At 38.6% G+C, this 25547-nt stretch overlaps 1 long non-coding RNA gene across 3 annotated transcripts in view; it reads right to left on the bottom strand.

Annotated features, from left to right (window-relative positions):
- Window positions 1-25547, bottom strand: part of LOC114117558 (uncharacterized) — a 138743-nt gene that overhangs the window by 96529 nt on the left and 16667 nt on the right. Inside the window, exons 1-2 of one of the 3 annotated variants that reach the window (XR_009596038.1) lie at window positions 8426-8499; window positions 8244-8329 (exon numbers count right to left, since the gene is read on the bottom strand). The exons of 1 other annotated variant lie outside the window; for it this stretch is intronic. This is a non-coding gene — a long non-coding RNA (uncharacterized LOC114117558). Of the gene's footprint in view, window positions 1-8243; window positions 8330-8425; window positions 8500-25547 lie in introns of those variants that run through there. One more of the 3 variants, XR_009596037.1, reaches the window with a different exon arrangement.

Genomic DNA, 25547 nt, shown 5'->3' with positions numbered 1-25547 from the left:
AAACCAGGCACTACCTCAGAGTTTCTGTTGAAGCTTCACTAAGTATTTTCAGGGTTGAACTAAGTGGCTTATGGTTCACCATGACTTAGAAGTAAGGAACCGGTGAGTTCCTTCCACTTACATTTTGCCTTGGCCATCCGAGTCCAATGTGGGGATCACAGTCCTGAGCAAAGGACAGCCAAGAAGGGACCCAATTCATCAAATCTCTTCCATTAGGTCTTTTGAGGATTCTTGGCCCCTGAGTTTCCAGGGGACGTAGATTACTTAGAAAATGTTTGCTGGTGTGATGCAAGTTCAAACCTGAAGGTGTCTAAGGGGACATATCACCATGCACGTGTATAAGATACAATAGAATCCTGGAGTAAAGAAGGTATGGCCTTCAGCAGAAGCCAGCAATCCTAGCAAATCCAGAGGCCTGTGGTTTTCTCACACACTAGCTCAAAAATGTACTTTAAACACCTACCAACACCTAACCTGCACAGTAACTACAACCTGTAAGAAGGGCATTTTTAAATAGATGCTAAAAGAAGTAAATGAGAGAGTGAGTATTGCTTCCATTCAGTCCTGCAATGTCTGGAAGTGGCAGTGTGGGGGAAAAGCCTGCATCATTATCAAAGTTTTCTTAGTACTATTTCATGTGGAGGCCGTTCCTTCAGCCTGTATCCTGAAATGAAACACCAAAACTGACCCTCAAAGACTGTATCATATGGTGAGAAATACCCCTTCGCTGGAAACCAGTGAGGTTTTCAATCATATGCTATTGCAGAGTGATTTAGCTTCAGGGGGTTAATATAGACATCTAGCCAGAAAGGATTTCTTTTAGGCTTTGCAGGTTATCCAGTTTCTGTCAGGAATGCTTAAGTCTACCATTGTCATGCAAAGCACTCATAGACTATAGGTAAGCCAATAAGCATGACAATGTTCCAATAAAACTTTATTTACAAAAACAAATAGCAGCCCAGATTTGACCCTTGGGAATTTAGCTGGTTGATCCCTGATGTAGATCTTCCTGGGGAATGTCACTGAAGTAGTTTAGCTACTAGCTGAAAACCCTACAGGCAATTGCCTAAAATCACTTCTTTGCTAATTTTACCCACCCAGTGTTATTCTGGTACATTTTATATTAAAGATAATGTTCGTAGAGACCACTTATTTAATAAGGCTTAAAGGGGTGGAAAAAGCAAAGAATATTTAATATTTCTTGATGGGGAGGTGGAGGAAAAACTAGGTGGCTATCTTTGCTGCACAGAGCCTTTGAAAACAAATGGGAAGACATGGAGGAAAAGACTTGAAAGGAGAGAGAGACGGCTGAATTAGGGATAAAAAGAAGGGAAATGGAAGAAGCAGGAAGAGAAATAATACAAAGGTGAGAGAAAATTGCGTGAAGCTACAATTCCTTTTGGCTTCTTTCAGTCCCAAGACCAGACAGAATGTTTATTCCTCTACTGCCACCTTCAGTTCTTTTAAGATCCTGGCTCTCTTTTTTGCAATTTCCACAATGGGGCTAAACCACTGAGAATGTAACTCCTATGGTCCTTGTTCAGCTTTTTACTTTAATTACATCTTGCTGAAATCCATGTGGATTAAAAAATGGCAAAACTTGAGTAAATGATTTTTGAATGGAGGGATCAGGATAAGATTAAGGATGGAGGATAAATAGGGACCAAGGTTAATGTTGGGATAGGATGAGGGAGACACAGAGCAGAGGTGGCAGTCCAGGGACAAAGGTACTTTGGAGACAGCGCCTAATTCTATAAATTAGAGGAGTGAGTTTGCGTGCATCTGGGCAATTCCACAAAAGTGGTGTGGTACATTGATAGTTAATTATGAGTGGGATCTGGTGTGTGAAATGCAAGCAAAATTATGGAATGAAAAGTAGCGCTGGGTAGATCTGGGATAGAAAATCGGGACTTGACTGTTCCCCTGTACTTTATCATGCCTGGTCAGGGCATCAGTGGTAATAAGATCACGGACACACAATCGTTTTACAAATTAGCTAAATCTATTCTATCATTCCACTATGTTTATCTGTGTAAGAGTCTGTCTACATTGTAAGCAACTTGAGGCAGAAATAAACCCTTTTCATCATTGTAAACCCAGCATTCACTACAACAGCTGTCCAAAAGCTAGCGCTCAATGAATTCACATTGAATTAAATTGTTTCCTTTCAATGATAAAATGCAAAATTTTGGAAACTTCTTCTTGGAAATCACCAAGTTACTAGAATGGAGATGGTGAATCCTTTGTCCCTGGAAATTCTCAGAATTTGCCATCTGTTTTTCATGCCTCCATCCTAAAGCTACCATTCTTCATTTCAGCTCATTGTTTGCATTTCTCTCAGTTCAGTTCAGTCGCTCAGTCATGTCTGACTCTTCATGACCCCATGAACTGCAGCACGCCAGGCCTCCCTGTCCATCACCAACTCCCGGAGTCCACCCAAACCCATGTCCATTGAGTCAGTGATGCCATCCAACCATCTCATCCTCTGTCATTCCCTTCTCCTCCTGCCCTCAATCTTTCCCAGCATCAGGGTCTTTTCAAATGAGTCAGCTCTTCGCATCAGGTGGCCAAAGTATTGGAGCTTCAACATCAGTCCTACCAATGAACACCCAGTACTGACTGTATTTATAAGAGGCATCTAGTTTCATAGTGACCCCAGGCTGCAACCACTCTCTCTCCCAGTTGATGCACTGCCTGAGAAGAAAGATTGAACAGGAAATGTCCATTGTTGGGACTTCCCTGGTGGTCCAGTGGCTAAGACTCCATGTTCTGAATGCAGGGGGCCCAGGTTTGATCCCTGGTTGGGGAACGAGACCCTGTATGCTGCAAAGACCCAGTGCAACCAAATAAATAAGTATTTAAAAAAAAATAAAAAAGGAAATGTTCATTGTCACCCTCACCGGGCATCTCCTGGCAAATCAGTTGACCCTAGTCCAGCAGTGGGTGATGGAGGATGCACTGTCTAGGAGTCCATTATGACATAAAACAGCTAAGCTATCCAAAAGGAGATATCTTTTTGCTTCTGAAAATAACTTCACATAATAGTAGAGGTTCAGTTACCAAGATAATCTAAATAAAACTAGGATAATCAAATGGGGTGCCATACCTCAAGAAAAAGCCACACCTGCTGTGTTCTTAACCAAAGGATACTTAAGTTTTGCTTTTCTCTTCTACTTGAGGACACTTCAGTTGGCAAACATACATGTAACTCTCTTTTTACTCAAGTTAGAGGTCGCTTCCTTCAGGAATTTCTTCCCAACCCTCTCCCCCATGCTTCCACTGTTGAATCTGTGCCCTTCTCCCATTCACATGACTCTCATCAGATTGTACTGAAATGGTTTATGAGCCGCCTGCCTCCTCCACCACTCTGTGAACTCCTTTAAGGTAAGAACTGTTTCTTATTTGCCTTTGTCACTTCAACCCAAGCACCTAGTAGACGTTCATTAAATGTTTTTAAATGAATCACTCATTCACTGATGGTTTATGGAGTCAAAGAGATCACAAATTCAGATCGTGGTAGCTTCTCAGCCTTGCTAAGCAACTCAATCATGGGAGATGCAAAATAAATCCCATAGACTTTTCTATCACATTTGGCTGTTGTGACCCCCTGAACATCTCAAGGACTAGTGAGAAAAATGTCAGAGATGCCACAACAATGTAATGGATATTTGCCCCTCTGTCTTCACCCAGAGGATGTCCTGTCAAATGAACCTACAAATTTCTGTATCTACAAAACAGAAACAGATTCACAGACATGGAGACTTGGGGTTGCCAAGGGGGAGGTTGGGAGGGAGAGGGATGGATTGGGAGTTTGCAGTTGGTGGATACATTTAGAATTAATGTAAACAACAAGGTCCTAACCTGTAGCTGGGGAACTGTATCAATATCCTATGATAAATGATAATGGAAAAGAATATTTTTTAGAAAAGAATATTAAAAAGGGTATCCTTTGTGGTTTCTGAGTCACTTCACAATAGTTTTGGGCCATGGGAAGAGACATAGAAATTTGTGCTTCGGCTTGCTTTAAGGTCCAAGTGACTTTGAAACAGACTTCCTCTTGATCCTTATACCTAGAGGTTCCTCAACCATTTAAGGACACAGAAACTTTCTATTAACATCTGAATTATTTTTCAGTTCTGATTGTAGTCTCTCAGTCATGTCCGATTCTTTGTGATCCCATGGACTGCAGCACACCAGGCTTCCCTGTCCTTTACTATTTCCTGGAGTTTGCTCGAACTCGTGTCTCCTCACTATCTGAGTCAGTGATGATATCCAACCATCTCATCCTTTGTCACCCTTTTCTCCTGCCCTTAATCTTTCCCAGCATTAGGGTCTTTTCCAATGGGTCAGCTCTTCACATCAGATGGCCAAAGTATTGGTGCTTCAGCTTCAGCATCAGTCCTTCCAATGAATATTCAGGGTTGATTTTCTTTAGGATTGACTGGTTTGATCTCCGTGCTGTCCAAGGGACTCTCAAGAGCCTTCTCCAGCATCACAGTTCAAAAGCATCAATTTTTCAGCACTCAATCTTCTCTATGGTCCAACTCTCACATCCATACATGACTAGTATTAGAAAAACCATAGCTTTGACTATACGGACCTTTGTTGGTGAAGTGATGTCTCTGCTTTTTAACATGCTATCTAGTTTGGTCACAGCTTTTCTTCCAAGGAGCAAGTATCTTTTAATTTCATGGCTGTAGTCACTGTCTCCTAAAAAAATAAAATCTGTCACTGTTTTCACTTTTTCCTATTCTAGTTGCCATGAGATGATGAGACTGGATGCCATGATCTTAGTTTTTTGGATGCTGAATTAATTTTTCTCAAATGAACACTTGGCTTTGAAATCCAAGGTAGTGATCTTTCAGGAAAGGTGTACTGGATGAAGGTTATTATCATCTTGTTTTATCTCTCAGCCAAATTAATAGACATAAATAGGTATCTGTATGTATTCTCAGGCCAAGTAAACCACCCTTGCAGAACAGGAAAAGTTCATTTTCTAGAAACTTGATCATAGGATACTGTTTCTAAGGTAGCACATATGTATAACTGTAGATATATCAACTGAGTCTCCCTTTGAGTCATAATTACTTGCAAAAAAGAGATGAAATCAGACTTAGAATGTGAGCTGTTTCAGCTCCATTAAGTTGTACATCCAGTTAATAAGAACAATAAGGTGGTAGCTTTAAATGGGCATCAGTTTGTGACAACTCTGTCAAAATTCCAGCACCAATCAAATTTCCTTTTTGTTTTAAAGACACCATTTTCACAAGGGAGATCTGCAGAGCCTTGATTGTCATTTTTGCAATTCAAACATGGGTTTGTTTATCTTTTGGCTGAGAGAGAAACAGGCCAGTAGCCAGCATCCTGAAATTGGAAGTGTACGCCATGCTGTCCAGCAGATAGTAGACACTTAGTGACAACTTGTTGAAAGAATAAAAACATTTTCAGTCAAGAGGAAGTTATTTTCCTGAAATTACAATTTAATGCAGGCAACCGCACAAAACTAACCTCGAAAGTAAACACATGTATACTATGCTCTGTGATTGGCTCTATTACTGTTTAAATCATTTTCTTTCTTGCCTGAGATTCAGCTGAATAGCCTGTTTTGAGAGTTAAGCAAACAGACTTCCCTTTCTGGCAGTTTGGGAATTGGGAAAAACTAAAAATGCTCCTTCTATAAAACTACAGAGAATAAGGCCAGAAAAATACACAGTAGACAAAAATGACTGAGAAACTCCAACTGAAAGATAACAATAAGCTGGTAATATTAGATAGCTCCTCAGGGTTTTTGCAACCAAAAGCTTAGGTTCTTAAATCATAAGTAATGGATAGGACCTTGATCCTTTTTGAGGAAAGGGAGATTGAACTGAGGCTTCTGAATTAAGAGAGATTCCAGAATCTGTAAAAAGTAACAACAACAAAATGCCATCCAAAAACATGAAGACTGTTTATTTTGGCCTAAACTTCAGGTGGAAAAAATAATTATCTGTCTCAAAAATGTATAATCATGAGCCTATCCCATTGTCTGGAGACATCTGAGCCTAAAAGCTAGCAATAACAAACAGTCCTGCCAGCCTGGAAATCTCCTTAGCAGAGGAAGTAAGAACTACTCTGGAGGTTGTACAAGATTCCCACCAGAAAGTTCCACTTAAGATGAACTGACAATCCAAAATTTATAAATAGACAAGGAAATCATGTTGAAAATCAAGTTACTCAACACATGGTAGAAGAACTTCAAATAATAAAATTGTCAGAGACAAGAAACAAGTATACATATAATAAAGACGTATATACATTATATAAAACCACTCCAGTATTCTTGCCTGGGAAATGCCATGGACAGAGGAGTCTGGTGGGTTACAGTCTGTGGAATCACAAAGAGTCCGACGTGACTGAAGTGACTAAGCATACATTACATAAGTTTAATAAAGACTTGCCAGAAAGCAAGACAGAGAATCAAAGATGTGAAAAATATGAAAAAGAAATTTAAAAATATGGAAGACAGAATTAGAAGGTCCAACATAGTTATGAGTTCCAGGAAAAAAATGCAGAAAAGATAATATTCAAAGATATGTCTTTGAAAGTGAAAAGTGAAGTTGCTCAGTAGTGTCCGACTCTTTGTGACCCCATGGACTGTAGCCTACCAGGTTCTTTCGTCCATGGGATTTTCCAGGCAAGAATACTGGAGTGAGTTGCCATTTCCTTCTCCAGGAGATCTTCCCAACCAGGAACTGAACCTGGGTCTCTTGCATTGTAGGCAGATGCTTTACTATCTGAGCCACCAAGAAAGTCTAAAATGTCTTTAGTTTTCCCAAATATTGATAATAACCTGATCCCTTAATTTCAGGAATCTAAACAACCCCATACAGGGATTAATAAAAATTCCCAGCATAGAAAATTTCATCCAGTAAGTTATGTTGACTAATCTTTCTGATATTTCTTGCTTCTGTTTCAAATTGATAGATGTAAGCCTGGTTTTTGAAAACATCTTTGATCTACACATTTAAGATAAAATGCTTCATTGTTAACTACTGAGAGTATAAAAATATTATCTTCAAAAACCCACGCAAATTCTATTTCTTACCAGAGTGCCAAACACAAAAATCACCTAATAATTATTTGTAATGTTAGTGAATAAGACATAGCCCTGGAGATAAAATATGTCCTCCAGCTTCTAACATCAATGCAATACAACCATTTAAGAAGACCATACTTAGGACGACTTTCTAAGGAAATGCAAATAAAAACAATGATAATAAACAATGAAGAAATAAAAAGTAATCTATGCTGGAATAATTGCTTATTTATATGGAAAAATCTAATAAAATTAGATCTGTATCACACATAATTTACAAAATTCAGCTGCAGAGTAATTAAAAGCTAAATGGAAAAAAAAAAGAGCTAAATGGAAGAAAAGAACTTCAAAACTTTGGGGGAAAAAATTGGAACTAACTTTATGATCCCAGGGTATGTAAAACGTTATTAAATAGAATCTTAAAAACAATAATTAACAAATGATTTGCTAATTAAAGGATAACATTTAAAAATACAAAGCCATGGACTGGGATAAAAAATATTAGTGACCAAATATTATAAAGAGCTCCATTAGATCACTCTCATAATCACTAAGAAGATAAACAACCTTAAAAAATGAGCAAAAGGTGAATTCCCTGGTGGCCTCGTGGTTAGGATTCTGGGCTTTCATGAATGCCCAGGGTTCAATCCTTGGTCAGGGAACTGAGATCCTGCAAGGTGAGCTATGTTGCCAAAAAAAGAAAAAGCAAAAAGATAAACTGACATAATTCTCAGAACAGGAAACTAGAATGGGTGATAAACATATAAAAGATGCTCTACTTCAGTAGCAATCAGGGAAATGCTGATTAAAACAACAACCAAAAGAACTATTTACACTCATCAGATTGGTAAAAATGAAAAATTCTGATGATAAGAGTGAGAATGTGGAGCAACAGAAATGACGTTCAGGCAAACTGTCAATTGGCACAGAGTTTAGAGAACCATTTGGCCAGAGCTGGTCATGGTAAAGATGTGTGTACCCTACGACCCTGCCATTCTACTCCCTCACATGTTTTCCTGAAGAGATTCTTACATAAGAGACGGAGAAATTTTTTTTTAATGTTTAATATAGAATTCATTGACATTGAGAAGAGTTTGAAACAACTGCTCAAGGGAAAAGAGCTGGAAAAGTAATTTGGTCTATTCGCCTAATAAAATTAAAGACATACCTTTGGAAAAGGAAATGGCAATCCACTCCAGTATTATCACCTGGAAAATCCCATGGACAGAGAAGCCAGGGCTACAGTCCATGGGGCTGCAAAGAGTCGGACATGACTTAGTGACTAAACAACAACAACAACAAAAGATTATTTTCTTCGAAATCCTAATTCTATAATTACAATCACTATACCGTAACTAAACCTGCTGTCTTGCTTTCTGCTGGCAGGTTGATATATCATTACTGCCCCCATCAGTGGTATTTCTGATGCTATTTTTCTTAAGAGGCATGTTGAAACAAATACGGGGTCAAGGTTCCCTGGTGTAATGCTTTTGGGCAAATATTTGGTCAGATCTTTGTTTTGGGCGCTAGGTAACAGGGAATGTAGGCAAGATCTCTTTCAACAACCAATCAGCAATTCCATTGTGTGAGTTGGTTAAAAAATGTTGGCGGTGGGGGGGGTGGGGCACCGGGGGAACTTCCCTGGTGGTCCAGTGGCTAAGACCCCTTATTCCCAATGCAAGGGGCCCCAGTCTGATCCCTGGTCAGGGAACCAGATCCTACATGCCGCATCAAGAGTTCACATGGGGCAACTAAGACACGGCACAGCCATATAAATAAATATTTTACATGAACCCATTAGAAACCTGGAACAAATAAAATATTATATTTGAAAAAAGAGATGCCCCAAAATTTTAAGACTATATTTGTATCATAAAAGGATAAACACTGGGGAGGGTGCAGGAGGATGATAGGATTTCATGAGGACTTCAGTTGTGTTTGAGCTCTTAAGCCAGGTGATCAGGTTGTGGAGTGCGCATTATACCATCATCTATGCTTCTTATGCTCCCCTGGTGCCTCAGTGGTAAAGAATCTACCTGCTGATGCAGGAGACACAGGTTCAATCCCTAGGTTGGGAAGAGCCCCTGAAGAAGGAGATGGTAACCCATCTTGCTTGGGAAATACCATCAACAGAGAAGCCTGTTGGGCTACAGTCCATGGGGTTGCAGAAGAGTCAGACATGACTCAGCAACTAAACAACTACACTTCTTATAGGTCTACAACATATCATAATTTTGAGAAATAATTAAAAATAGGGACTTCCCTGGCAGTCCAGTGGTTAAGACTTTGCCTTCCAATGAAGGAAATGGGAGTTCGATCCCTGGTCAGGGAGCTAAGACCCCACATACCTTACACCAAAAATCCAAAACATAAAACAGAAGCAATATTGTAACAAATTCAATACAGCCTTTAAAAATGGTCCACATTAAAAACAAAAGAAGAAGAAAGAACTCAAAATAGACACAAATTCCTGCACTCTGAGACGAAACTGAAACAATTTCTGTTTCATGCTAAGAAGTGGGCTGACGTGTATTCCTGGGCCTTGTGAAGCTCTGGGAAAAGGACAAGAAGACACTCCTGCCATGGCCTGGGTTAGTGGTAAAGGAAGCTTTACCAGCTTTACAACATTTTACATGTTTTACAGAATATTTTAGATGTTAGTATCCCTAGTAAAGTTCCCTGACATCATTCGAGCCTAAGAAAGACAGGGAAAGGATATTAACTGCATTGTCATTCAGTCACTAAGTCATTTCCGACTCTTTGAGACCCCATGGACTGCAGCACGCCAGGCTTCCCTGTCCTTCACTATGTCCTGGAGTTTGCTCAAACTCATGTCCGTTGAGTCGGTGATGCTATCCAACCATTTCATCCTTTGTCACCTCTTCTCTTGCTCTCAATCTTTCCCAGCATCAGGGTCTTTTCCAGTAAGTCGGCTCTTCCCGTCAGGTGGCCAAAATACTGGTGCTTCAGCTTCAGCATCAGTCCTTCCAATGAATATTCAGGGTTGACTTCCTTCAGGATTGACTGGTTTGATCTCCTTGCAGTCCAAGGGATTCTAGAGTCTTCTCCAGCACCACAGTTCAAAGGCATCACTTCTTCAGTGCTCAACCTTCTTTACAGTCCAACTGTCACATCTTCACATGACCACTGGAAAAACCAGAGCTTTGACTATATGGACCTATGTCGGCAAAGTAATGTCTCTGCTTAATATGCTGCCTAGGTTTGTCATAGCTTTTCTTCCAAGGAGCAAGCATCTTTTATTTTATTTTATTTATTTATTTTTTTTTTTTTTTGCTTCTTGGTTTTACTTTTTATTTTTTATTTTTTTTAATTTTTATTTTTATTTTTATTTTTTTTAGTTTTTTATTTTTTAAATTTTAAAATCTTTAATTCTTACATGCATTCCCAAACATGAACCCCCCTCCCACCTCCCTCCCCATAACATCTTTCTGGGTCATCCCCATGCACCAGCCCCAAGCATGCTGCATCCTGCATCAGACATAGACTGGCGATTCAATTCACATGATAGTATACATGTTAGAATGTCATTCTCCCAAATCATCCCACCCTCTCCCTCTCCCTCTGAGTCCAAAAGTCCGTTATACACATCTGTGTCTCTTTCCCTGTCTTGCATACAGGGTCGTCACTGCCATCTTCCTAAATTCCATATATATGTGTTAGTATACTGTATTGGTGTTTTTCTTTCTGGCTTACTTCACTCTGTATAATCGGCTCCAGTTTCATCCATCTCATCAGAACTGATTCAAATGAATTCTTTTTAACAGCTGAGTAATACTCCATTGTGTATATGTACCACAGCTTTCTTATCCATTCATCTGCTGATGGACATCTAGGTTGTTTCCATGTCCTGGCTATTATAAACAGTGCTGCGATGAACATTGGGGTACATGTGTCTCTTTCAATTCTGGTTTCCTCGGTGTGTATGCCCAGCAGTGGGATTGCTGGGTCATAAGGTAGTTCTATTTGCAATTTTTAAGGAATCTCCACACTGTTCTCCATAGTGGCTGTACTAGTTTGCATTCCCACCAACAGTGTAGGAGGGTTCCCTTTCTCCACACCCTCTCCAGCATTTATTGCTTGCAGATTTTTGGATCGCAGCCATTCTGACTGGTGTGAAGTGGTACCTCATTGTGGTTTTGATTTGCATTTCTCTAATAATGAGTGATGTTGAGCATCTTTTCATGTGTTTGTTAGCCATCCGTATGTCTTCTTTGGAGAAATGTCTATTTAGTTCTTTGGCCCATTTTTTGATAGGGTCGTTTATTTTTCTGGAGTTGAGCTGCAGAAGTTGCTTGTATATTTTTGAGATGAGTTGTTTGTCAGTTGCTTCATTTGCTATTATTTTCTCCCATTCAGAAGGCTGTCTTTTCACCTTGCTTATATTTTCCTTTGTTGTGCAGAAGCTTTTAATTTTAATTAGATCCCATTTGTTTATTTTTGCTTTTATTTCCAGCATTCTGGGAGGTGGATCATAGAGGATCCTGCTGTGATTTATGTCTGAGAGTGTTTTGCCTATGTTCTCCTCTAGGAGTTTTATAGTTTCTGGTCTTACATTTAGATCTTTAATCCATTTTGAGTTTATTTTTGTGTGCGGTGTTAGAAAGTGATCTAGTTTCATTCTTTTACAAGTGGTTGACCAGTTTTCCCAGCACCACTTGTTAAAGAGATTGTCTTTACTCCATTGTATATTCTTGTCTCCTTTGTCAAAGATAAGGTGTCCATATGTGTGTGGATTTATCTCTGGGCTTTCTATTTTGTTCCATTGATCTATATGTCTGTCTTTGTGCATCTTTTAATTTCATGGCTGCAGTTACCATCTGCAGTGTTTTGGAGCCCAAGAAAATAAAGTCTGTCACTGTGTCCATTGTTTCCCTGACTATTTGCCATGAAGTGATGGGACTGGATGCCATGATCTTGGTTTTTTGAATGTTGAGTTTTAAACCAGCTTTTTCACTTTCCTCTTTGACCCCCATCAAGAGGCTTTTTAGTTCCTCTTCACTTTCTACCATTAGAGTGGTATCATCTGCATATCTGAGGTTGTTGATATTTCTCCTGGCATTATGAAAATGGTTTATTTTATGCACTTTGATAGCAGTTAAATCTCTCAGCCCCCAAAACAGAATGATAAAATGGAAATAGAACACTTTAGACCAATTTGTTCAAGTACCTATAAGCTTCTCTCTCAAACAGGCAAACCACATTTTCACTTAAAATATTTATTGAACACACTATGCAATTTATTTATGTATATAGTTATTTCCTCTCTTCATCTCAAAAAGCATTTGAAACAGTTAAACCTTTATTACAAATAAAATGAAGTCAGATACTTGGAGTAATTCAAAGTATAAGTATTAGAATTAGATGATCCCTACACACAAGAAGCTTGCAAAATAATTTATGAAACCTTTGATCCGAATCTTACAAGTACATGTTCTCCATATACAGACTATCATTACATTTAAACAGCCAAGTACTAGCAATACACAGGGAGCAAATTCCACCAGTGTCAGACAAAGTATCTACTTTCCCCTAGACTTTTCTAGTCACTGATGAAATTGGCATTAACCTTTTTTGCTGGTCATTTAGCGATCCCTAAAACACATAAAAAATCCAATTTTGCAATCTCACAGCAATTTCGTATTCCTATATTAAGTAATTTTCTTTGCATGCCTTCTCTCTACAGTTGCTAACTGCCTAGAACAATGTTATCATGATCTTGTTTGGAAAATGATCCAATTCAAAGTATTATGGGACAATTGTTCCATTAGCAATTGCCAACAACAGAAAGATCCTACACAGTACTTCTTGAAAACAGTCTCACACTGGTCAGATTAATCCAGCATAGGCTGGAATTAAAACCTTTCACTCCCATGAAGTTTTGTGAGCCCAGGAAATTTTCTAATGGACTGGTTTGAACATTGAAAGCCTTGAGGAAATAATAATAGCAAAGCCTGCTTCAAGTAATGTGAGGGTGGGGCAGGGGAATGTCAGACTAGAGGAATGGAGACCAAGGGGAACTCAGCTGTCATAGCGGCTTCTGAGTCACTAGATCCAGTCTCTTTGAGATTGCTGTGAGTAGAGGGGTTTCTGTCTAATTGATTTTGTGATTGGTACATAAGAAATACATGAGCAGCCTTGGAGCTAGTCCCCTTTGTGACTAGGATCACATCTCTCAAATATGATATCATACCTCAAAGGAGTTCGAGGTCCACCTGGCACCCTCATTTTACAAAAGGAGGAAATGGAGTCTTGGGAAGGCCAAGCAACTTTCCCTGTTATAGTAAAATCATAAAACAAGTAGCAAGGCTGATGATGACAATTACCGACTGTTCCCCAACATGGTACGATGTGCCTATTGGAAGAGTCTCACCTGCATGCTGAAATAGCCACACGACAGATGCCCAAATGGGAAACAGCAACCATGACAGCATTTCTAAATATACATCCAGAAGAGGCTTTGTGATTCTTTGATCAGAGGGGAGTGTTAGGAAAAGTATCTGTCCATACATGCTTAAACAGTCAAGTAATGTGCTTTCCCCCCATTACGGATATGAGAGCATGGAAAAGAAGAAGCACCTCTTCTACTCGTAGGTGGTCCCTGAGTCTTTAAAAGTGGAAACTCTCAAGGGTATGCCCCAAGATGACTGCAGTCAGAAAGCAAAAATGTAGCTCCCATAAAGGGAATTCAGACAAACTGCCCCTGCTTCTTCTAGCCATCAACTGGGAGACACTGTCCCAACAAGATCCCACCTTCAACCCATCCCTAAGCAAAGAGGGTGAATCTCAGGTGTGGCCTCCTGGGCAGCTGCTTCTGCTCCAGTGCTATTCAGTCTCCCTGTTCACTGGCAAACTTATCTAGTTAGAAACCCCTCAACCTTATTGGTCACTCATCGCTGACAACTTGAAGGAAAATGACATCCCATCTTCCCTTCTTGCTCATATGTCATAATTCTAAGGTCTTTACACACATTCGTATTTCCTCCTCATAACAGCTCTGTAAGGCGAGTACTACTATTATCCCCATTTTACAGATGAGCAAACTGAGACACAGAATGGTGATGGTAATATAAATTACCACTACTAATTTACCTGTTTGGTGTGTAACTCAAAGCGATGTTCTAACATTTGGGATGTCTTTCAGGAGACTTAGGAGGAGGTTAGTGCCACAACTGACCTATAAAAGCCTACATATAAAATCTATAATCTTGTGTGGATGGCTCTTAAATTTTACTTACATGCAGGGCTGACTCTGGGGGAAGTTTGAGGGTCTGTGTACTCCAGGATCCTCTTACTGCTAAAGAATAAGAGTATGGCTTCACACAATCTTCATATTTACCCTCACGAAGAACTCCTAGCAGTTTTGAAAACTTAGCTTGGGTATGCTTCAGACAAAATAAAAATCCACACATCATTTAAAAAATTTTTTTCAGTTCATAAAAATAGGGTGATATCAGTCATATCATTTTCCTTGTGACACTAATTAGGATTTTTAATATTCTGCTAGGTCCTAAAAATAATTTGAGCCACCCTTGTGTCATGTTTAACATATTGTTCATTCTCTTGGCTCTACCTATTAAATATTTGGGAGCTCAGTAATAAATCAACTTAGTCAGGCTGCAGAAAAAAATCTACGGTCATTTATAAGTGATCTCTGTTCCAACTTCAAAATCAAAAGATAAAATAATTTCATAGCAGAAATGAAATGACATTTTATACTATGTTTTATGGAATGGACTGACCCACGTGAATCAATAGCTTAATATTTAATTTCTTTTGTAATTTCTCTAAGCACTTCAAAGACTCAAATGTAATAGAGTTGATTTCCTTAGGGTTAAGTGTTAAGAATTTAAGCTCATCAGCTCTCAAACTCAAACTGATGCTTTTAACATCACCTTCACCACCCCACGTATCACATGAACACAAGCAAAAGAGAAGCAGCCCAATCCAGCTCAATATATGACAGAAAAACCGGTTCTTATGTAAGAGTCAATGCACACCTCACCCAGTTACATAATTAAGTATATTTGGCAGGAGAAGCCTGACAAGACTGGAATACCCTGCTTGTTTGCAAGTGTTCCAGCAGAAGTAGGATGGGGAAAAACACCAAGAAATGCCAGTTTAAGATACTCAAAAACCTTTATGTCTGCATAAACAAATCACCCATTTGCATGGGTGCTGTCTTAATTTAGGCTGCTATGACAAAATACTATAGACTGGGTGTCTGAAACAACAGACATCTTATTTTCTCAGAGTTCTGGAAGCTGGAAGTCTAAGATCAGAGTGCAGATTGGCAGCTTTCCTGTTGTGTGCTCAGGAGGCCTTTTTGGGGTACATGCACATAGAGAAAGAGGTTTCTCTCTCTTTTCTTATTTAGATTAGGTTATGAAGGTCCTGATTACCTCCTAAAAGCTCCATTTCCAAATACCATCACATTGGGAGTTGAGGCTTCAGCATATGAATCTGAATGGGACACAAACATTCAGTCCATTAACAGGTGACTATTTTAGGGAAAGCTTTAAAGAGATATCATTCTCTTGACTTTTTCCTTTTAAAATCCTTTTTTTTGTTGTTCAAATTTTTTTTTCACTTACTACTTCTCTTTCTTTTCCCTCTGCTGTTAGGAGGACATATTCCCACAACCAAAACACTGAAGGTTTTCTTTTCAGACAGCAAATCTCATTGGTCTTTTTTCAGCCTTCATCCCACCGAGTCCCTTTGCAGGCTAGAACGCTATGCCTGCCTTCCCTTCTCAAGCTTCTTCATCCACAGATATATAGTCTAGGGAGTTCCCTGGTAGTGCAGTGAGTGGCTAAGACTCCATGCTCCCAATGCAGAGGGCCCAGGTTCAATCCCTGGTCAGGGAACTAGACCCTGCCTGCCACAACTGAAGATCTCACATGCCACAGAGAAGACTGAAGAGCCTTCATGCTGCAACTAAGACCCAGTGCAGCCAAATAAAGAAATAGGAGATAAATATTTTTAAAAGGAGTCTAGAAATAGACCAACAGGGATTCAAATTTGGGCCTTAGACAATGACAAGTTACTTAACCTTTCCAAGTCTCAGGTGCCTGCCTCATCTATTAAAAATAAAAATACTTTTCCCCACCCGCAGTAGACTTGTGTGGATTAAATGAAAGAAGGTGATACATGCATCTGTCACTAGGTCATCATAAGTTTTTAGTTTCCCTTCACTCTGCAGTCTCATTCTTTCTCCCAAGTGATGCCCCATCATTTCTACTTGCCCTTAGCACACCTCCACCTGGACTTGCAGCTCAACTTGAATAAACCCATGTAACAAACTCCTGTACTCCTGCCTACTCCCCAGTAGGAGTAGGAGCTAATGGCATCAGCCCTCTTTCCCATCATCTGGACCAGAACTCCAAAGGTCATGGCATTAAGTTAAATTCCAAAGGACATGACATTAAATTAAATCCCAAAAGTCGTGAAATTAAATGAAGATGTAAGACCACAGGTCTTAGGACTGGACCATCCATGAAGGGTCCCTGTCTGTGTCTATTAGTCACAGAAACATTCTAGTATCTAGGCAAGACCTATGAAGTCCATCCCTCTGAATGTTGACATCAGTATGTTCTCCAAATGGGGTCGTCAGGCATGAGAATCACCTAAAAACTTGTTAGAAAGGTGAATTCTTGGCCCTTCCTCAAACCTACTGAAACTTGAGGGGACCCAATATTCTCCAAGCAATCAGGATGCAAGCAAAAACTTCAGGATCTAGTGGTATAAACAACCTGCCATCTTGGGCCTTAGGAGAAGAAAAATATTTAAATATTAGTGTATATAAAATTTAAACATGAGCATGCATTTAATTCAATTAGTATAAAAGAATTTATAAAACAGAAGTCATCCTCTGTCTTTTATTCCATTATAAAAAATTCAGACATAATCTTGGTGCTATAAAAGCCAAAATATTCTCATTTCAGATCCTCAAATACAAATACTTAGAAAAAGACTGAAAAGGTACTTAGCTTAATTCTGTGAGAAGAGTATCTTTAAGAAACAAAGGTAACTTACCGAACAGATTCCCACTTAAATCTGTTATACAACGATAAAATAAAACTAGCTTTAGGAATGGAAAAGCTGACTTTATTTTTTATGTTCATTGGAAACCCCTCCTCCCTGTGGTCTAAGTAGAATATGATACACAGGATTGGTGACAAGTCAGAGGCCAGGCTGTACAGAGGGAAAACTTAGCTATTTAAATATACTAAATATACTGTACATGTTGGGATCGCATGTACACCCGTGGTGGATTCAGGTCTATGTATGTCGAAACCAATACAGTATTGTAAAGTAAAATAAAGTAAAAATAAAAATAAATTTAAAAAAAAGACAAAAAAAAATAAATATACTATATTAATTATTGTTTTCAAAGAGATTAGGTTAAAGTATTGGTACATAAAATTACCTTTTGAGACCCAGGAAATCTCATATAGAACAAGAAAGGAAGCATTAGCAAGATAGATTGAAATTGAAGAGCTGCAAGTTCCTTCACAATAGATCAGACAAAAAGCACTAAAGCAACATCATTATGGAAAGCAACATGGAAATATTGTTGGGGCTAGGGGTCTATCATAAAAAAAAGAAAAAAAAACTGTGATTGGCAGTCAACAATGAAGAGATTCAGAACAAAGATAAACATGGCTATTTATTATTTATGAAGACTTATTTTCTCAAAGGATTATATTATCTAGCTAAAAATCAAACACCTAGAGAAGACTTTACCGTTTTTTTTTAATTTTTTAAATTTTTTATACTTTACAATATTGTATTGTTTTGCCATACATCAACAAGAATCTGCCACGGGTGTACATGTGTTCCCAATCCTGAACCCCCTCCCTCCTCCCTCCCTGTACCATCCCTCTGGGTCATCCCAGTGCACCAGCCCCAAGCATCCTGTATCCTCCATCGAACCTGGACTGGCGATTTGTTTCTTATATGATACGATACATGTTTCAATGCCATTCTCCCAAATCATCCCACCCTCTCCCTCTCCCACAGAGTCCAAAAGACTGTTCCATACATCTGTGTCTCTTTTGCTGTCTCGCATACAGGGTTATCGTTGCCATCTTTCTAAATTCCATGTATATGCGTTAGTATACTGTATTGGTTAAGACTTTACCTTTTAAAGGTCATTCAGTTATTACCACACAAAGGATTATAAACATGTAATGCAAGTAAATTAAGTTCCGTCAACTCTGAAAAAGTAATGTCAGTTGTCTACTATAATTTACTTACTTGATGTTACTGCTGAATTTAAGTTACCGGCCAGAGACAGAAACTATTTCAAAGACATTTACTTTCTGGCTATCTTGGCTCTGTCTGCTCTTTCTAGTTGTATTTATTAGTCATTTAATTTTTGTCTCAAGTATCAAATGGGCCCTTTCCTTTATTTCCCCACAGTTCAGCAGGAAGTAGGCTATAACTTCCATTAGTCTCACTGTAGTTTTGCCAGTACTGCGAAGGAAGCACCACAAGAAGAATAACTCCGAGTTTCTACTGCTCATGCCTAGGTTATTTTCTTGGTCACTAATAAGGCCGATTTGCTTCTAGCCTTCTCCATGTTTCCAGAGCTGTCACTTCATTAGAAATGTCTTGGAATCTTGTTCCTCAGAATTTAGACTAAAGGAACGGCTGGTGTTAAGATGAGAAATGCCTGTTACTTTGTCTCAGCTTGCCTTTCAAGTTTTAGGCTCCAGGGTTGATCAGTCCTAAGATGACAGACAATAAGGACATCTATTTCTCTCAGGAAAAGACATAACTGCAACAAGATATGGGATTTGGCCATATGGTCCTTTAAAATAAAATCAACCAATTATCAATCATCAACCAATGGCCTGATGAGTCTATTAGCACAGTGGATGCACCATCCATTATCCAGTACAGGTCAGACTGCAAATCTCAGTTCAGTTTATTTTCAATCTCTCCTCATCAAGGATTCAAAAATTACCTATGTTCAATCTTACATAACATTCTACTATTTGCATGTTTAAAAGAGTCTGAGAGAATATATAACAAATTTTTAGCAGTTGCTCATTTGGCTGGTGGCTTACAGTATCTTTTATTTCTTTTATAAAAAATTTTATTGGAGTATAGTTGATTTACAATGTTGTGTTAGTTTCAGGTATACAGGAAAGCGAATTAGTTACACATATAGTCACTCTTTCTTTTTAGATTCTTTTCCCATATTGACCATTACAGAGTATTGTAATGTACAGAGCTTCCTGCGCTATACAGAGAGTTCTTATTAGTTATCTATTTTATATATAGTAGTGTGTATATGAAGAGGGAAGCAGAGGATGAGATGGTTAAATAGCATCACTAACTCAATGGACATGAATTTGAGGAAACTCCAGGAAATAATGGAGAACAGGGGAGTCTGATATGCTGTAGTCCGTGCAGACACAAAGAGTCAGACAGAACTTAGCAACTGAACAAGTGTGTATATGTCAGTCCCAATTTCTAATTTACCCCTCCCCCCTTATAGCCTGATAATCAAAATTTTGTTTTTTACATCTGTGACTCTACTTCTGTTTTATAAATAAGCTTATGCTTATTATTTTTAAGTATCTGTATCTTCTAACCTTTTTATAATAAATACTCATTTGGGGTGTAATAAAATTTTTTAAGGAAAAAATATCAAAAAGAAAAAAAATATTCTCTTGGCTTTGCATGCTCTGCAGTGGGTTGATACTAAAATTAAGAAAAACTGATTAATAAGGCACCTGAACTAAAACAGGGGAGATGAAAAGATATTTAAGTGGCAAAACTGACAGGAATCAATGACATATTTGGGTATATAAACAGTAGTGAATGCTGAAGTACTCATAGGAAATATCTCTAATTTCCTAACAATATGGTCAAATAATCTCTTTTGAAGAAAGTAGCTTTACCTTCTTAACAAGTAAGATTAATTGAAAATTTAAATTATAAATAATCACTTGAGACATCAATAATAGACATTTAAACAGCCAAAGAACTATGTAACATTTTGATGTGGCAAGTAATCCCAGGATATTTAATGTGAGCAGAATGCAGATAATTAATTGCAAATGGATTAACAAGAGATCACCAGTTAGAAAGTACACAATTATGCAACATAAAAAATAATCAAGGTTTTTGGACATAGGACTCATAGGTACTTTATGGAATATGAAAAAATAAAATATGTTGGAGGAAAAAGAATTCAAGGACATAGGTGTTCATGACTGGATTCTTAGGCATTCACTCAGTTTCTCTGATTGGCAGACTGCATTGCAAGAAAAAATCCTGAAGCTATATTTCTCTTAAGAAATAATACATTTCAACATAAAAACATTATTTACATAGAAAAATATGCAGGGTTTCTTTTTAAGAAAATAAAGCATTCTAATAGTAAACACTGGGCTTCCCAGGTGGCTCAGTTGGTAAAGAATCCACCTGCAATGCAGCAGACACAGGAAATACTGGTTTGATCCCTGAGTTGGGAAGATCCCCTGGAGAAGGAAATGGCAAATCACTCTAGTATTCTTGCCTGGGAAATCCCATTGACAGAGGAGCCTGGAGGGCTACAGTCCATAGGGTTGCAAAGAGTCGGACTCAACTGAGCATGCATGGGAAGAACAGTAAATATTGTTATTTTAGCTAAAAGTACAATAGTTGAATCCAAGATACTTAATTATTTTATCTCCCTCAGGCTCATACCAATCTTCTTTCCTACTCTTCAATAAGACTAATATAGATGACACCAGATTTATGATTAGAATTACACAAAAGGACTTCATTGATTTCACTAAAAACACCTGGAAGGAAAGTTATGACCAACCTAGATAGCATATTAAAAAGCAGAGACATTACTTTGCCATCAAAGGTACATCTAGGCAAGGCTATGGTTTTTCCAGTGGTCATGTATGGATATGAGAATTGGACTGTGAAGAGAGCTGAACACTGAAGAATTGATGCTTTTGAACTATGGTATTGGAGAAGACTCTTGAGAGTCCCTTGGACTGCAAGGAGATCCAACCAGTCCATCCTAAACGAGATCAGTCCTGGGTGTTCATTGGAAGGACTGATGTCGAAGCTGAAACTCCAATACTTTGGCCACCTGATGCAAAGAGCTGACTCATTGGAAAAGACCCTGATGTTGGGAAAGATTGAGGGCAGGAGGAGAAGGGGACAACAGAGGATGAGATGGTTGGATGGCCTCACTGACTCAATGGACATGGGTTTGGGTGGACTCCAGGAATTGGTGATGGACAGAGAGGCCTGGTGTGCTGCGGTTCATGGGGTCACAAAGAGTTGGACACGACTGAGCGACTCAACTGAACTGAATAACACTACAGGAAAATGACTAAAGGATTGATCAAGAATCCTCATATCCGTTAGTTAGTCCCCTAACTAACTCAGTTAAGTCCCCTCCTGTAATTACAAGTCATACAGTTCCTTAAAGCAGCGACAGTACTGGGCCAGAACCCAGGCACCTAAACAAATGAAGACATATAAGATTAGAGATTGAAACCTCAGAAATCAGCCATATAGAAATACAAAAAAAAAAAAAAACAAAAACGGTTCCAAGTCCCAATACAACATTGTTGCTGTTTCTGAAGATGTTTTTCATATTACAGCTTTTTTCTTTTTTTTTTCTCAGGAGGGCGCCGGCAGAGGTAACCGGGGTGGGGAGTGTCAGGGACACCGAAGCCCCCGCAGTCGAAAGTCCCGTTTTAAGGCCATATTATAGCTTTTAATACTAAGATTCAAAAGCAAGTATTCAAGGGGAAAGACAATATAGGGGTAAGTGGAAACTATTATGCACTAAGAAGTGCAAACTATTGTGTATAAAATAAGCTACAAGGATATATTGTACAACATAGGGAATATAGCCAATGTTTTATAAAAACTAAATGAAATGGAGTATGCCTTTTTAATTAATTATTTATTTATTTTGCTGCACAGGCTCTTTGTTGCTGTGCATGAACTTTCTCTAGCTGCAGTGAGCCAGGGCTAATCTTCGTTGTGGTGTGCATGGTTCTCACTGCAGTGGTTTCTCTTGTTTCAAAGTGCAGACTCTGGAACACCGGCTCAGCAGCTGCAGTGCATGGCTTAGTGGCCCTGTGGCAAGTGGGATCTTCCTGGACCAGGGATCGAATCCATGTCCCCTGCATTGGCAGGCAGATTCTTAACTACTGGGCCACCAGGAAAGTCCTGGAGTATAACTTTTAAAAGTTGTTAATTGGGATTTCCCTTGTGAGCCAGTGGTTAATAATACCCTTTGCAAAGCAGGGAACATGGGCTCAATCCCTGGTCGGGGAACTAAGATCCCACTGCCACGGACCAACTAAGCTACAACTACTGAGCCTATGCATTCCGGGGCCCACATGACACAACTGGAGAATCTGTGCACAGCAACAAAAGATTCTGAATGCCATGACCTGATTCAGCCAAATAAATAAATATAAAAAAATTTTAAATTGTTAATCACTGCATTGTATACCTGCAACATATATAATATTGTACATCAATCATACTTCAAGTTTTAAAAAGAAAGTATTCATTGAACATTAAAATTCAGAGATGGAAAAATAAATGATAGTAGAGGGTATTTAAGTCAAGCAGGCATGTGAGAGCAAAAAGGCACGTAAATGCCAAGGATATTTATTTCATTGCTACCAGTTTCTAAGAAAATATTGAGAGAGAAAGAGACTTGGCAGGACTTGACAGATTAATAAGATTAGATATGTATGTTTTTCTTTGTGTTTTAAGCTTTAAAGTAAAAATGAAAAATGGCCTAAGAGCCAAATTCCATCACAAAAATCAGGAGTTGTTCTATAGGGAAGACATCACTAAGAGGTTTTTTGGAAATCAAGGCCGAGTCTGCATCACCTCTGGATGGTACAGGAGAATGAATCCTGCACTGCTAGAACTTTATAATAGCTTTTCTGACTCTGAGATCCCCCCTCTATCATTTTCTCATTGGCTGACTCTATTCATGCCACAAGAGATTGATTTATGTCTAAAGATCTTCTTGCCATCACTCCTGTGGCCAGAAGAACCCCAGCATCTTGTTGCCTCCAGGTACACTTGACATAATACTCCCATCTCTACCACCCATTTCTGGACTCAACACATGAAACTACCTAGATAGAAGGCTTTGGTCTTTCATTCATTCTCTACTTCTATTACATTTTTAAATAGACCTCATTTCTCAGAGTAGCTTTAGATTCACAGAAAAATAAAGCAGTAGCTACAGAGGTTTCCATACATCTGCTGCCCCCACATATGCCTACCCTCCCCCAATATCATCTTCCACACTTGCACGGAACATGGGTTCCAATCAATGAATCTATGTTGACACGTCATCATCACCCAAAGTTCATTTTACATTTTTTTTACATTAGGGTTCACTCTTGATGTTGTACATTCTATAGATTTCAACAAATGTATAATGACATCTATCCACCACCGTAGGATCATCCAGAATAGCTTCACGTCTGTAACTTTTATTAATTCTTAACTTAAAAAAAAACTACCAATCAAATCTAATTAAGAGACACCTGGATAATAATAAAAACAAGTGCTTAGGATACAACCAAATGAAACAAAGATGATTAAACAATATAAAATTAAAAATGTCTTCACTGACAATATAAAATTATTCTTTGTAAGTAATATAATGATGTAGATGGTTTACAAGGCTTTATCAAAAGTTCAGCTGCTAGCAAATTACTTATAGCAGAGAGCTGACTACAGACTGTCTAGAATTTAAAAACAAAAACAAAAAACCGAAGAACCACAGGGGAAAATAAGAAAGTACAAATCAGAAATTTTCATAAATTCTAAAGGCATGGCCTCCCCAAAACAGTCACATCACACCAATGTCCACTGGAATTTCATGAATTAGCAAACAGTTCATTGAAAGCACACTTTCCTTGCGTAGCCTCCATCATAGATAGAGGCCTCAAATATGCTTTTGACCATTTAAGTCGCTATTTCCTGATCCCTGAACCTGGGATGTTTCTCGGTTTCCCAGACCCTTGCTCTTTCAGTGCTTCTCTGTTACCATTCTCTCACCTGGGATGCCCAACTCACCAGGGATGAAAACCCTACCCACCCCTGAAGGCCAGTTTCCATTGTCACCTCCTGCCTGAGCTTCAGCTGCATCATCGGTAGCTGGGTTAATAGCATTTCCCTTTTAAGATGTGTGTTGAGGGACTTCCCTGGAGGTCCAGTGGTTTAGAATCTGCCTTCCAATGTAGAGGCCTCAGGTTTGATTCCCAGTTGAGAAACTAAGGTCCCACATGGCATGGAGTGCGGCCATAAAAGGAAAAAAACTCCAAGCTGACATCAAAATATGATCATTTAAAACACACACATACACACACACATGTATTGAAGCATTACAAAAATAAAGCACATCCCTGTTGCCTAACAGGGAAGTCATTCATAAATGGTGGATATTTGTGTTAATCTTCTAAACTTCCTATCTGTATATGATCATGACATGTTTTTCTTTGCTTATATTTATTCCCATAAATAGATATTTCCCCCTACCATTAGATTATAAGTTTCTTGAGGCCAGAAACTGCTCTGTTCATTTTGGTATCCCATGAAAACACAACAAGTTTAAGCACAAAAGTAAATGCATAAACATGGCTCTCAGGAACTGAGTCAGAATATCAATTCTAACTGAAGCACAGAGAAGTGAATTTAATCAGGACAGAGAATGTGCCAATTGCATATTAATCTAGCCTAAACCCAGTGCCTTGTTCGTACTAAGAATAATTTCCTGCAAGGTTCTGATAGTCTCAGTTTTACAACACAGGACTAAACATAGTTACTGATGTAAGGAGAATGAACTCAAGAATGGAAGATCAAGTTGTAAAATGCATGAGCCATTTTAAATTCCCTTTCTCACTCACATAAGTGATGTAGCTGAAGTCCATTTATAACAGTCTGTAAAGCTGCAATTGTGCAGAGGAAAGAGGCTTAGACTTAGAATCTGACGGCTTAAATTTCAGTCTCAACTCTGTCATTATTTGTTTTGCAAGTTGGTAGAGATGACAATCTCTCTCAAAGTCAAAGTTTTCTCATTTCCAATATGGGAATAAACATTAGCAATTAAAAGATTATGATGAGAGTGAAATGAGATGATACAAGAGAACGTACTTTTTAAAAATTCCCAGATATTGTTAATATTTATTCTCACCTAGATACATATATGTTTATTTAATTTAAATATTCCCTTAAGTGAAACAATATGATGTCTGAGACATGCCTTATAACAGAGATGGGGTAGAAGACAAGGCAACAGACAAAGCAATATTGGCTATGTGTTGATGACTGTCAAAGCTGGAGGATGGGTATATGAGGGTTCACTGTACAATTCTTTTATTTTGGCAGCACCATGAAGCATGTGGGATCTTAATTCACTGACCAAGGATGGAACCCATCCCCCCTG

This window comes from Ovis aries, chromosome 13 (assembly GCF_016772045.2).
Source record: "Ovis aries strain OAR_USU_Benz2616 breed Rambouillet chromosome 13, ARS-UI_Ramb_v3.0, whole genome shotgun sequence".
NCBI lineage: Eukaryota > Metazoa > Chordata > Mammalia > Artiodactyla > Bovidae > Ovis > Ovis aries.
Note: the sequence above shows the minus strand (reverse complement) of the source record. Positions and strands in the feature narration are given on the sequence as shown.